Here is a 14,877-nt window from a genome sequence, read left to right on the forward strand (position 1 = left end):
GGGCCTTTTTCAAATATTCGATTCCGGCCGAAAAGTCCCCGACAGAAAATTTCCCCCCCCCCCCCCCCCCCCACCCCACCCCTCGACCAGGAAGTGGCATCATGATACCAATTCAGATTATTACTCAAGTGACAATAACCTATTTAGCACACCCCATATTTCCCTCTTTCGCAATTTTTACAAATTTGGGCTTATAGCATGTTGCAGTTTTTGCCTACATCAATGATACTAAAATGGACAATAATTCATGACAGACTTACGAGCATGAAATTAGTTATTGTAGTGATTGATTCAATTGTATATACATAAACATTAGCCCCCACAAACAAAAAATATCTTAAAATTCCACCCTTGACATTTATTACCATAGACTTAATTTCATTAAAAACCTCCAGAATAACAAGTAGGTCTACTAATATATACCTATTACAATTGAAATTGGTTACATTTTAATGTTACTAATGTTCAACCTAATTTGTACCTATCATAGTCTGTAGATAAGCCTATTTTTATCTTATACAGTCTAGGTTAGAAAGTGAACTAGAATAAGAGTTTATAATGCACTATTATCATAAATACTTAATCTAATATAACTCAACCTTTACCTTACATGACATAATATTATTTATAACTTTTTAAATAAATATAATATTGAATTTTAAGAGTAATACTGCTCTATTTATTAAAGGAATACTACGTCTTAGGATGACTGTGAATATATAATTAGAATTGCCAAAATGTGTCTATATTCATCATTGGTGACATAATCCCTCTTTAATCCAATATATCGTTTTTCAATAATTACAGAGTTACTAGTTACTACTATTGACCAAGTTTGAGACTTTAACTTTTGTGTCGATTCAAAGAGGTAGTATTCCTTTATAGAAAGTTTGCTGACGAGGTAAAGTTAGAGATATTCAACATACTTCTTTACTACTTCAGTATTTCTTCACTCGCGGAATCTTTTTAGTGGTATTTGTTTGTGAGAAAAATAACTACAAGAGCAATAGAGGGAAGTAGGGAATTCCGCTCTAAATTTTATATAAATGACATAAAACCGAACACGTGTGGCAATACAAATAAAACAGTATTTTATTCTGAATTTATACATTTGTTTGACATTATCAAACTAAATATAATTGAAAACATTTGTTAAACATGTTTTTAAAATAGTCTGATATTGAATAAAACATATTTAAATCAGACTACACAAAGAGTGCCAACTACTGTGACTAGGGAAAAGAATTCGGACTGGAAAGGTTTGACAGAGGACGTTCCTGATATTATATATCACAATAAAGTTAAACAAACTGAAAGCCTTTTTCTATTAAATACTTGTCATAGGGCTCAAACAAAGATGAGCTAGTTATGAAGAAACAAGATAAATATTTAAGACCTATGCACCCAATGAACAAGTTACAACGGAACGTTTCAAACACTCAACGAAATGAATTTATTTTTCTGAACTTAATTTGGGTATTGAAGAACTGCAGAACTGCACGTGTAGCATATTAGTTTTGATTTTTATCTTTCAAAGAACCCAACGTCCACATCTAGTGGTACACGGTACACAATCAATTGTTTTTATATTGGTAGCAGAACAGATGGTTTCAGATAGTGTGTGAATTTACTGCCTCAATCTCAGTATTAAATCCTTATGATCTTATTAAAATATTACAATAAATATTAATTAATATGCAATGACATTTGTTATCTTTAGTTTCTAAAATACTGAAGGCCAACGTGTTTTCTATTTCTTCTCTGGTGTCCATCGTCATTTCATATTTAAGTTATTGAACCACTTACATATATCTTAAAAAGGCTTTATAGGAGTCCTCTTTTAACTTAAGCTGGATGGACCACACATATTATACTTAGATTTTTTTATATTTCATGCTAATTAATATAAATAAATAGTATTTTTGTACAATCAACACAATATTATATATTTACAAAGGGAGATTGAAAGGATTATTCCAAATTCCTATGCAGTAAAAGGCTCTCAAATGTAGCTTGAGATTTCGTTTTTTGTTTCTAAATAAATTTGTTTATTTCCACAAAAATAGGTAAAGTGGTAGGTAGAACCTTTCAAATGATAAAATAAGTCGCATATTTTAGCAGTATATCCATTTCGGTGACAACAAAAACATCAATGTCGACCATTTTTTTAAAAATATAATAACACCTAAAATTGTGCATTTTGGCGGAATAATATGCTAACCCCTTTATGATAACCGTATACAAAATGCATAACAAAAATGCAGCAAAGCATTCCTAGGAACAGATAATATCGCAGTCACAGTTGTAATCTCTATAGAGGATTATAAAATAACTAAGAAATAAGTTGAAAAATGAAAAGATACGATGTTTTGTGTATGAGGTAACTTAGACTAATACAATAGAACTAAGAAAATATTATCTTGTAAATCAATATGTTGTCTGGTTGTATTTTTAAAGACACAGATAAGATTTCGACACTTAATATAAGTTAAGACATATACAATATTAATTGAAATATTACTAATAGCCTATAGGTGGATGTTACGAAAACCCCCACTTAAGTTCGTGTATCTTAGCCAGCGCATTGAATCTCGTAGCAAACAAACTTCTTATTTGTATGAGGGATGAATAAAAAACGCGCGTGACCGGGTCTTTTCCATTAAAGTAACAGTATAATTATCATCACACTTTTGCTATTGATATAAGCTAAAGCATCCACATGGAAATTACCCAATTTAGTGAAAACATGGCAAAGTGCACTTATGTTTGACTTTAAATGTTTTAATAACAGTTGCCTCTGCAATTATTTTTAAACGGCGAAAGACAATTTACGATTTGTGTAGTAACATCTGATATTGCTATATTATACTACTTAATATTTTTATGTACTTCAAGAATGATATCTCACAAGTACGTGTAATAAGGTCTTAATTCGTCCGTCACTACAAAACGTCACAAATCATGATAGACAAATTTCAACTAGGTTGTTCAGCAAGACTACTTTATTGGCATAAACTTTATAATCATAGATACTCAGGAAAACAAATTGAAATCCCTAATTAAAAGTTAACAGGTTTAGGGCAAGATTATTACTTTATTAATATAAACTGTATATTCATGGTACTCAGGAAAAAACTGTGCCGTCTGTAATCATATAATAAGCCCCCTTCAATGCTCTCTACCACCTTGAGTTAGCAGTGGGATATCAGTGAGAAAAACCTATCAAATAAACCGATGTGGAATCGTTTAGGTTGTTTCCCTTTATATGTATTTCATCCATTTTACTTGTAATGGGCTTTATGAATTAAAATGTAAGTTGAAGTTATTTTTACATCTATATAGATATGAACGTATCTTTGAATTGCTAAATATTGCTTTCTGTAGACCGATGCTGAGTCAACATACCCTGTTATTAAGTAGCATCATGCGATACTGAATAATTGTTGATGACATAGTTTGTGTATCAAAGGTTGCCTCCCTTGAATTAGAAACTGACACTACATAGCAGGGCAGCAAGTATAAGCCGCAGATTGGTGTATCCAAATTATAACTTACCTATTTGCGCAGAGAAATAACTATTTTTTGGTCTTATCGCATTTGCTGGAAATAATCCAACTTGATTTGGTTGGATTCCTGGTATCCTGGACCCACTCGGGAAGATAATTTGATCATATGATTGCAGACTGTTCTGCAGCTTAAAATCCATCTATTCTTGATAATAGTATAGCATGGTTGCTTTGCATGACTGACTAGTTAGTTCGTGTTTGTGGCAGGTCTACGACACGGGCCCATCCTTATGTAAAAATGTTTCGTTAGCATTATGTAATGATCAAGGTTAGCCGTTTAAATGCAGTTAATTAATTGAAAGTGAATCTTGTCAAGCAAATAAGCAAGATAAATTCTTCTGTATGTATAATTCTAATGGTTTCGTAGCAGCCGCCAAAAGAGTCTTGACGAGTTGTGGGAACGTGTATTTGTGTAGATTGAGAAGCACCCGAGACGCCCTAAAATTATTATTGTCCCAATTATTAGTTATTAGCCGAGCATTAGAATCCATTTTGGTAGCATAATTATCTCTAGATAAAGATCAGTATCAATCTCTTTTTGTAATTAACAAGCTTTTGGTCTGTGCAATTCCTAGACACCAATTACTAAAATACCACTAAATAAACCTCGTTAGAAATTCGAATACAACCTGATAATTATTATTACATTATATAGTGTAAATTACTAACAATATTCTTACATGAAAACATGTATTTGAATTGGTTGTCAACGGATAATTCCTTTATAAAGTCTAAATGGTAAGTTGCCATAAACAAAGTGGCCATGAAAGAAGAAATTTCTCAATATAAAAATAAAAAAGTACATTCGCAAACCGTCAATTGAGGGACATAGTATCTTTAGTTTAAGTATCTTAATTTATTCCATTTGGTATTAAGTACACTCCTTATATGCAGATTCTGATAAGCCTACCCCGAGATTTATAAAAAAGCGTGACCAAAGAATTTTATTTACAATCGGATGTGTGGATCAAGATAAGTAATTAACTGAGATCGCTATTAGTATCGTAAGATGGCGTGCTATCAGCATAAAATAAACCAATCTTTGGCGCCAATGTACAATGGTATCTAACATTTTCTTACCAATGTCGACATCCATTTGAAAGGATCTCCCTTGGACTTCCGCTTGAAGCGTTAATGAACATGTTATGTCAATATGAAACAATTCTATAAAACTATATGAAGATCTATTATCTATGTTCAAAGCCACATGTGGTTAATCTTTTGCTTCCTATTTCTATAACAATTTAGTTGTTGACAATATTTGATTGGCGTGTTACAAAAATTTAAACTCATCAATAATTTTCGTATAAAAATTGAAATTGCTTTGTCACAAATTACGTTTATCATGAATTATAGCAAATTTTAATCACTCTAATCATTTTGTTAAATACCAAAAGGTTACTAATTAAATTGAAAACCTCGTTTTAAAAAATATTATATAATTAGTTCCATTAAAAAGTATTTAGATAAAAAAAAATAACGACTCAATTTAACGGTTAACTTAATGGTGAAGAGAATAGTATTGTAGACACCAAACAAATACAAATCCATATAGCTGACTTACTTTTTAAATTGAATTATACTGAGAGTTAATTGAAATGGTTTTAACATTTGAGTGAACGTTTTGTCGATTTTGTCCATCTAAAACGTTGGTTTCCAACATAGGACATAGTATATAGTGCTTACTGGAGGTACCAACGAACACTATACCGAAGAGTCCTCGTGGCAGAACTTATACGACATAAAGAATACATATGCATGGGTGTAACAAAGTGTAAAAAAGGTCATTACACTGAAAATGTGACTAAATACGACAGAAAATAGAGATCAGATCTTTTACAGCTTCAATTGACATTACATACATAACTTGTTTACCGTCGTTATTTACGAGAAACGATCGTACTTAAAAGTAGTTTGAAGACCTCAATGTTGAAGAATGAAAGGGAGAAATCACACCCGCCTGAACTCTGGACAACCCAGTGTCCAGGCTCCTTTCAATACTCTGGTCTCGGTCTTACATCAGTAGGTGAAACAGTAAGATCAACCTCCAATTCTCTATGGTATACTCGATGGCGCTTCCTCTTTGAATGCCGCCTTCCGATAATTCTGAACGGTCAATATCGATACTGTGTAGTGCTTAGAGTGTCATGAGTATTATTTACGTTTTATATTTATTTTCTCTTCGACTTTAAATTTATACATGCTCATGCTTGTTCATATCATAAAATCCACAAGTCTGGCCAAAGAGATATCGAAAGAGGCGAAAGTTTGTGTGATTAGATTGACAAATTCATTACATAAAAAAAAATTTCCACCCAAACAATGAGTTCGAAGTCCTTTTGTCCGAAATTATACAATCTTGCATTGATTTTTGATAATGGTAGGAATTTGTATACCGAATATCAAGAAATTACAGATAACATTGAAAAATGATTGACCATCACTTTTGCCTGGAACATCAGTATGAAAACGCCTCCTCGGTCCTAAGACGTTGCATCCTACCACTAGACAAAATATATTCCACGATATTATTATTCATAATTAAGGTAATTTTCATGAAGATCGGGATCAAACTATTATAAAATTGAAGAACATTTAACTGAATGATGTAACTGACTATAATACAATTCACTGTTCACTTAGTTGCTGCAGTCTGCCTTCAACCTGAGTTGCCAGTTTATATCACCTCCATTGAGGAAAATCGTGTTTCGCATGATTTTGTGGTTGAATAAGACTGCATAGTAGGCATTTGCTTGCAATTGTGAACAGTGCATATGGATTTCGCAACTAACAGCATACACCAATTTTGCGTCAGAATAACTTAATTCAACTTTAATTCAAGTTAAATAGTGTTGACAGATTAAACCAGGTAAACATAGCTGATACCCTCTTTCAAACTGTTGGTAACGATACCGTATGTTGACAGAGGAAGATATGTTTCAAGTTACACTGGGTAGGTTTCCTGCGCATCTCCCTCTTCTTCGACCAAAAATCGTAACCGTTTTTTCCATCCCGAGATGCCGACAAGATGGGAACCCCATCGCATACTAGTACGGTATCCCAAGCATATCTAGAGGAGATTGCACCAGAATTTATTCACAAGAATGACTGGCAGATTGTAATCCAAAGTAGTATGCCATTATGGATTCTCTTAAGGAAAAGGTGTACCGGGTTATTGGGACAAATTACTGAAAAGGCACTGAAAGACAGAACAGTTACTTCGTGGTAATAGATACCTTTAGATGAGATCCGTAACGGTATCTCCGGATGGAAATAACTGTTGCGATTGGTGGTCGAAGAAGATGGAGGGCACATTGTACACAGGTTGAAATGGAAAGTTGCCATGATATTGCATTTTTGACATGTTATTTTGTTCGGGGCTGTACTTTTACAATTTATTTTCGATGACTGTCATATTTTCAGGGTTGGACAACGACATCTTGAAGTATATCTGTGAGAATTTTGAAGGAGATCATTTTACCAACAGCTGAGATATTACCCATCGAACTTTGAGACGTTTTTCTTTGGGACACCTGATATGATTATACAGCTTAGACTTATAGAGTCCTAAGAATGAGTCCTCACAGTCAAAGTTGGACCGCGGACCCCAGTTTCAGTAAGCTGTCTATGTCATTGTGCTCCAAATTTCTGAAAAAGTTATTTTCCTCTCCATTTATCTTCTTGTATTATTTCATTTTTCATTTTCTCGAGATGGTTTTAATCAAGTTTTTGTATTTTGGTTTTGATATCAATAAATCATATGAAAACCAAATATAAAACAACTATAGAAAGTGAAACAATTCCATAATTTAAGTGATAGATGTCGGTCTTTTTTCTCCTCATCATTACCTAAACTGCTCGCCCACGACAAAAACACTTTTCCTTTGGCCTAAATTACCACTTATCTAAAAACACTAGAGAATATTGAAGATCAATTTTGTTCATTTTCTGTCGGTGTTTCACCGTCTACATTTTACTCGGGCATTTCTTTGAGGCTGGATACAATGTTAATTAGCTTCGCCAATCTTTAATGGGTTTCTTACTGATGGCGTTGTTTCGGTTATTTAATTCGATAAAAAGTGACAAAGTGGCCATAAAACCACATCAAACAACTGTGTAATAGGAAAGGACAGAATTGATCGAAATAGCAACTGCTTCTCTAATGTTTTATAAATTAGTTTTCAATGTTAAAAAGCGTCTAACGTCATTCACGTGAATGGTTGGATTACGTAAAAACAGGTTATCTTAAAACACTGAAGTTTTTACCTTAATATTCCAACGTGACATAGAATACCAAAAATCACTAGAAATTGATGAGTTGGAGTAAAAACCTAACAGTATAAAGATGAGAAGGTATTAATTATTTATATTTTAATTACGTCCTCTCGAGCTACACGTTAAAGATAGCTCATATCACCAAGCTCGAAGAGTATGTTATCAAATGTCTGTCATTATTACGTCCCTTGCTATTTCACATAATCCATGGAGTTATGGAGTCTTCTAAATATATAACTCTTAAAAGCTACAAGTAGCACTCTGGAATTTCCCATTAGTAAGTACTAGGGCAGGTGATAAAGTCTCGTACCTTCGCACCATTGAGTTGTAATAGCCTGATCTTTTACATATATAAGACGATTACATAGAGTAACATAGTTATAATTTTGCTCTCTGTTTACTAATGCTCTTATTTCGTGTGGTCCCTAAGACTCAACATCTTTGCTCAATAAGTTATGTGATAGTATCTTATTAATCTGGAACTGGCGACAGTGATCCACACACAATAACAGTCTTGTTTTTTTTATTTCTCTTTCTTCTGGACAGGTATTGCACCAGAACCATACTTTTCAATCGTAGAAGATACACCATTCGGTCGACAGAGTTATCAAATCGATCGCTGACACTATTGAAAATTGCTAGCTTATATTGTCCCTTCAAGTATTCCCTATGATTTTCGCTGGTCCCACGTGTTGGGAATCAGGAGAGAAGATGAAACAAACAAAATGTTCACTGGTATTTCAACTTATAGAGATAGCTTGGGTTTGATTTCTAATAATCGACATTCACATACTTTGAGTTATGTCGATATACAAATATTCAGAGTATCATTCCGCGCAGTAAATATCGGTCACTAGGTTTATATAATTTGTGATTGTAAGAAGATTATGGCTATTTTATACTTTACAAGTTGGCTATTATTAACAATATTCCACCTATATGCTTGTTATCAGTCGAATTTAATTATCCTACCAGATTGTAATTAGAAATTTAAGTCATTCCCTAGTCAATGCTATGTTCCCACTAACCGACATAACAATATATTATACACAGATTAACCTTAGAAATTCTATTATTCTTTATCATCCCAATGGAAAACAATTTAATATCCTAGCCGTGATTTTAATACTAAATTTATCCCGGGTAACTCGCAGACATCTACTCGCAACATACGAGCTCCGTATTAAAAAGCCCCCGTGGGATGTCTCTCTACTTTAAAATATATTTTTTATGTGATAGAATTAGATCCGATTTCACGATAAAGTGTCTCAGACAGTTCTCTTATTTACTCTTTATAACCTAGTGAGTTTAATCTTTCTTTTTGAAGTAAAATTGCCTATTTGCTCCATAAAACATTTGCCCAGTCTGATGATGAATCGTAATGATCTAATTAGCCCTAGTGATGTCCTGTAATTTTCTTAGTGAGGGAAATACCCCGCTAAGATGAAATTTCTTCTCCATTAAATGAATAATATCTAGACAGAACTCATATTTTTTTTAAACAAAAACAAATCAATCTTGCCATACTGACCAGAAATATGTATTATTCTTATTTTAATCCGTTACGTTTAAAAGCAAAATTTGTCAAGACAATCATAAGACATTGTGCAAATGAAATGGTAAAACTTGCAACCTACTCTCTGACTGCACTGTTTTCTGAATTGAATTTTGCAAATCAGTTACAAAATACTTCTGTGCGTCTTAGATTGCCCACGGGTTGAAATCAAAAATTAATTTAGAGCTCAATGTAGTCAGAGAGTAATTATACCAGAAAAGGTATGCTTTGGGTGAAATGAGTTCTTGTACAAGAGTTTATTCATTCCTGTTTTGTAATCTCCTTTGTAGACATTGGTGTCTAGAAAATCATACTCTTGTGACTGTATGATGAATGGGTAATGATGATTGAGAATTTCAAAGGATTCTCAAAAAGGATTCCAGAAAATAGCCACACTATGAAAATGCCATCTCAAAAAAGCAACAATAAAGGAGTGAATCAAATCGACAAATGTTTGCGTATGAAGGGGCAAAACTATTTCCCAGAGATGTCTCCGAAATTTGCATATATGTTTTACCATTAAATGCACAATCATAGCGACTAAGGCAACTCTCTAAAAGCTGAAGAATTTCCTCATAAATATTTATTTGTGTCGCTTCCAACCCCCTATGCAAACAAGAGTTTTGCGGACCTTGCTCGTTTGAGATGGCAAATCTTAAACTACAAATTGCGTAAATGTCATTTATTCAAATTTAAGATAAATGACGATAACAATATGCAAATAAATTGTAATGCAATTTGAATATAACAAAAGAATTTAAAATATATACAAAGCCATCGAAAAGATGTGAGATAAAATTCCGCCAACATGTAACTGAAATAAGCTTATCTTATACTAAACTAACCATTAGATAAAATATTTACTTACAACCAAAACTAGATACTAAACAACTCTTACATAATTAATAAACATATAATTCATTAACGCATTTACAGAGGTGAAGGAGGGGAGGTGGGCGGCAATCAAAATTCAAATTTCTTTAGGCCTTTGAAAAGTGGCTTGCTTCAACAAAGTCACGATTAAAAAGGCCTAATATGGGAAGTAACTCTGATATTCCTATAATTGAACACGGGGACGATAGTTTCCAGACTACACAAATGTAATTATATTCCATAATTATGTATTTGGATCAAGTCGATAACCAAAAGTATAAAGGAATTACATAAAACTTCGAACTGCAAAGACAAAATGTTGAATACTGGCAACTTGTAAAAAATCTATTGACATTTAAAAGCCATGTATTTGTCTCTCTATTCTTGTTATAAAAAGATCAGCTTTTCACCAAGAACATGTGCTTAAATGAGAACTGTAAATTGCAATGTATTGCAAACACAAACACGACTTTTATGTCACGAACTGCTTTTGTAAGAAGTATATACGTCGGCGACGATTAAATTAAACTTTATTAGCAAGATAAATGAACAAATTATTGAGGTTCATACAACTTCCTCTAGATCTTTTTTACACGACAAACCAGCTACTGACATTTTCTCAATTAATCTACGTTTCTATGGTAATTGGTCGTTTCTTTTTTCGATAAAATCTAACCTTTTAACAAAAGACTAACATTTGCCAGTAATCTTTAATTGCATGGTCAATTTGTAGAGCTCTATGTAAAGCTGCGATAGATAGTTAAGAGATATAATGGTATAAAAACTGTCTGGTTGACATTTAAGATAGTAGAAAACGAGGTCTAAAACAAAACCAATGTAGACAAACCGATCTTCAGCGATATGGTTAGTCTTTGGGGAATAACGGCGCGATGATACTGAGAGTTGCTAAGTCTCGTGAGAAATGCCTACATTCGTACTATTGCAAAGTTTTAACCAGATATAAACGTTCCGAAACATAATATGAATCCCGAAATCCAAAATAACCGTTTGGTAATACATTGATAGCAGCTAATTAACATTTCATATGGAGAAATTATGAGTCCTTGTGATATAAATGAAATATTTTAATCGGACATCTGTTAATTGAACAGATCAATCGATAGATATAATGCAGGTCTGCTGTAAAAATACTAAGAGATAATGATTTATGTAGTAATGCTTATTTATAGAAATGGATGAAATCTGAAGAAAATTTCAACGGTAACACAATGTAAATGAAAATATGCTTCAAACTAGGCCAAGAAAAAAATACAGCATCAAGTAACAAATACAAAGAAGATAGCAAGGGATAATTCGAGGAAAGAATCTGTGACTTAACATATTATAGGTTTTGCGCTCATTGCTTCTGAAGATATCCCGTTTCAACCTACAGACAACCCTAGCCTACATTGCCTAAAGTTATTATCCTAATAAGGTAAAAATTATCTATGACGTAGCTTTGCATATAAGTATACACGTTAAAATATTATTTTCAACGTTCCGTTTGTGCTTTAGACTTGGTAGAATAAGCAGTTGATGAAAACTAATATGTCATTGGATGGAGCTCGAAACTGATTGGGGATACATAGAGTGGGATGGAACGTTATACGTTTATCTGATGTTTTCGAATTTGAAACCTTTTCAAGATATTTGTGTGTTATAACGGAGTTTTTACAATGACATCGACAATTACACACCCAGACTTTTGATTTCTCTTTAATTGAAACATAACAGATAAATGCTGCATATGCCAAAATATCTTTTTAATAGAAAGCCCGACAGGAAAATCCGGAGATAGTTTTCAGCAGCTAGGTATTCAACACCCAATCACTAAAAATATTTTGAATTGCTGGTATAACAAGAATTGTTAAAAACAATATTATTTATCTGACACTGCTTTGGTTTCGAACAACACTAACAAATATAAGAAATATTATATTAGCTCGAACAAATTCGCTATAATAGGCTAGGGTTAGTGGTATTGGTTAGAAAGCCCTCATAAAGAATTGAAGAATTCTTGACTTGATTAACGCACCCTCTTGATCACGCTCAGACAAAACATATTCCACACAACTGACGATTATATATACTTCATTATTTATTGTTCCAAGTATATTATGCAGATATAATTCTAGGAAATTGAGTCTTTGAATAGAGTCACGCAAAGCTTTGACCACCCTCCATACAGTGTATTGAGATGAAAAGAAAAGGAAAAGTATTTATCACAGTTGAAGGGTTATTTTTTTGGCTTGACGTCAAACTAATCTGAACTATATGAGACCATGTAGAATATATTAGACAGTGTACTTTGCTTTATACTTTGAGTTCTTAAAATATAGAATAATATAGGATTTCCTGAGCTCCGTAGTCACCAAACCTAGCGCAAACAATGCTAATGGCCATTTCGTCCCGGTTCTCTCATAAGCGGAACCAAAAAGAGGTAAAAAAAGATCACTGTTTTGAAATCGAGTTGTATCGGTTCTTGAGATGTTCATTCTGATCTCTCTACGCCAAATACATTTAGTATATGAAATGGAATAAATGATGTTTTGCGCCCTACTTTTCTGCACCTAATGGGCTAATGAAGACGGGCAAATACATTTAGTGCTTCTTGCTGTAATATGTTTCGAAATTGTGATAATACATAGTAACTAAGTTAAGGATTGCACTTTGGTAGCTATTGCTCTGTGAAAAGAAGTATTCCTCTATATATATGCAGCTTTTCGTTAACTCTAGATATTAGATAGTGGATTGTGTCTCAATGTCAAGAGATTACAAAACAAAAATCGCAAAAAGAGAAGAATGTGACCACTGACATATTTAGAGATGATTAAAACTGTAAAACCTCAATTCTTGAACATCGTGTGATTAATTTAGCTCAACAAATTTTCCTAATTTGACTTGGCTTGGCTTTTTATTTCAATGTGTCTTTTCAAGATTTTTGTTATATCGATATTTATGGTCAACGTCGTATTTTATTATCGCCCGATCATTGAAAGCGGTGAGTTTATAGCTCAGACTTCAGTTTATGGTTTGGAGCGTTAAACAATCGATTCTATATTAGAAATATGTCCATAAACGAAGATAAAATGTAAAGTAATGAAATTAATCTGAGTTGATCACAGCAGCCTTTAACCCAGTCATAATCCTACAAATTATAATTGGATTCTAATCTTGGTAAATAACTAATAATATTAATACATATCATGTATATGATTTATTTATTATATTTTATGTATAGACGTGCCAAGAAGTATTAGTAAATCAATGATTCCAGATGACATTCAATGCCGTCAATTATAATACTGCTTTAACAAAATTCCCAATATTTTAACATTGCATATTGGTGACCTATTTAAGCAATAACCTCATTTCACCAAGAATGTTTTTTTTAATTTCAATCGGCCCCATCTTGGTCAGATAAGTCTCCGATGAGACATTTTTAAATCGGCTCGATTGTCGTCTTCCTTTTGACCCAATTGAATCCAGACCATGGATCATGACGGCGGGACTAATCGGACCATCTAAATTTGCTTATAGAGCCGTTTCTCAAACGATTGTTTTGGTCTAGATAGTATCCGATTATTTTTTGTTTGTCTATCGTTTGTTTATTTTTCGCAAAGAAAGTCGGAAACCTACCACCTCTATCGGTTCCGGTCTTATACCTTCTGGGGAAGATAGGGAGCAATCGCCTCAGTCCTGTGAAGGTCGGGAACCAAAAAAGGATCGGCTTTGGTTTTAAACATGTTGAGACTTGTGGGTACTTGAGCGTACTTTGACCTGCTTGCGCCACAGAATCATGTCGATCGCTCGAAGAATTACCGTTATTCGCCCCCTCCTGGGAAAAATTGCACACCACAAATTTACATATTCATGGTTAATGCTTATTAATAACAAGGGGTCATTATATTTTTAATGATTAAGGCTAGTGAAACTGTACCTCAGAGACGTCTCTGTACACACCAGTTAGTCCAAGCTACTGTACCATAAGTTAAGTACTCTTGAGTCTTGCTCCACCAAGACCGTAATGAGAGCACCGATTTATGTATTTTCGAAGTCTTTGATGATACTAGTTGGATCTATAGAGATCACAGTTTTCACACATGATAAGCTGTTTGCGGCATCTTCCCAGGAGCAAATGGTGTACTTATAACATACATTTGCCTCTGTATGTTGGGGTTATGCTGAATGTACCTTCCATATACCAAATGCCATGATTTGTGAAAAAAAATGCCCCGATGCCCTCCAATGAGCTACCCTCGTGTCATTATATCTTGTTATCGATCTCTCTCCACCAGTAACGTTATGCCAGGGCGGCTACATACGCTGGAATCATTTATGTTGACCCAAAAGCATGAAGCAAAAACACCTAAATCTTTTTGACATAATGGATTTCTAGTTTAATGTAGGCACAAAAATAATATGTAGGGTAAATTTGGCATTTTATGTGAACACGATATGCAATTCTGCAATCACCGTTTTGACAGGAAAAGGAAATGTTCTTATATACGTTGCATTGCAATGCATTTTATTTTAATTTGAATGCAGTTTCTATAAATTCGTTTAGCTGAATTCATAACATATTTTACACGACATTTTGGCACGAAC

This window comes from Lottia gigantea (assembly GCF_000327385.1).
Source record: "Lottia gigantea unplaced genomic scaffold LOTGIsca_8, whole genome shotgun sequence".
Classification (NCBI taxonomy): Eukaryota; Metazoa; Mollusca; class Gastropoda; family Lottiidae; genus Lottia; species Lottia gigantea.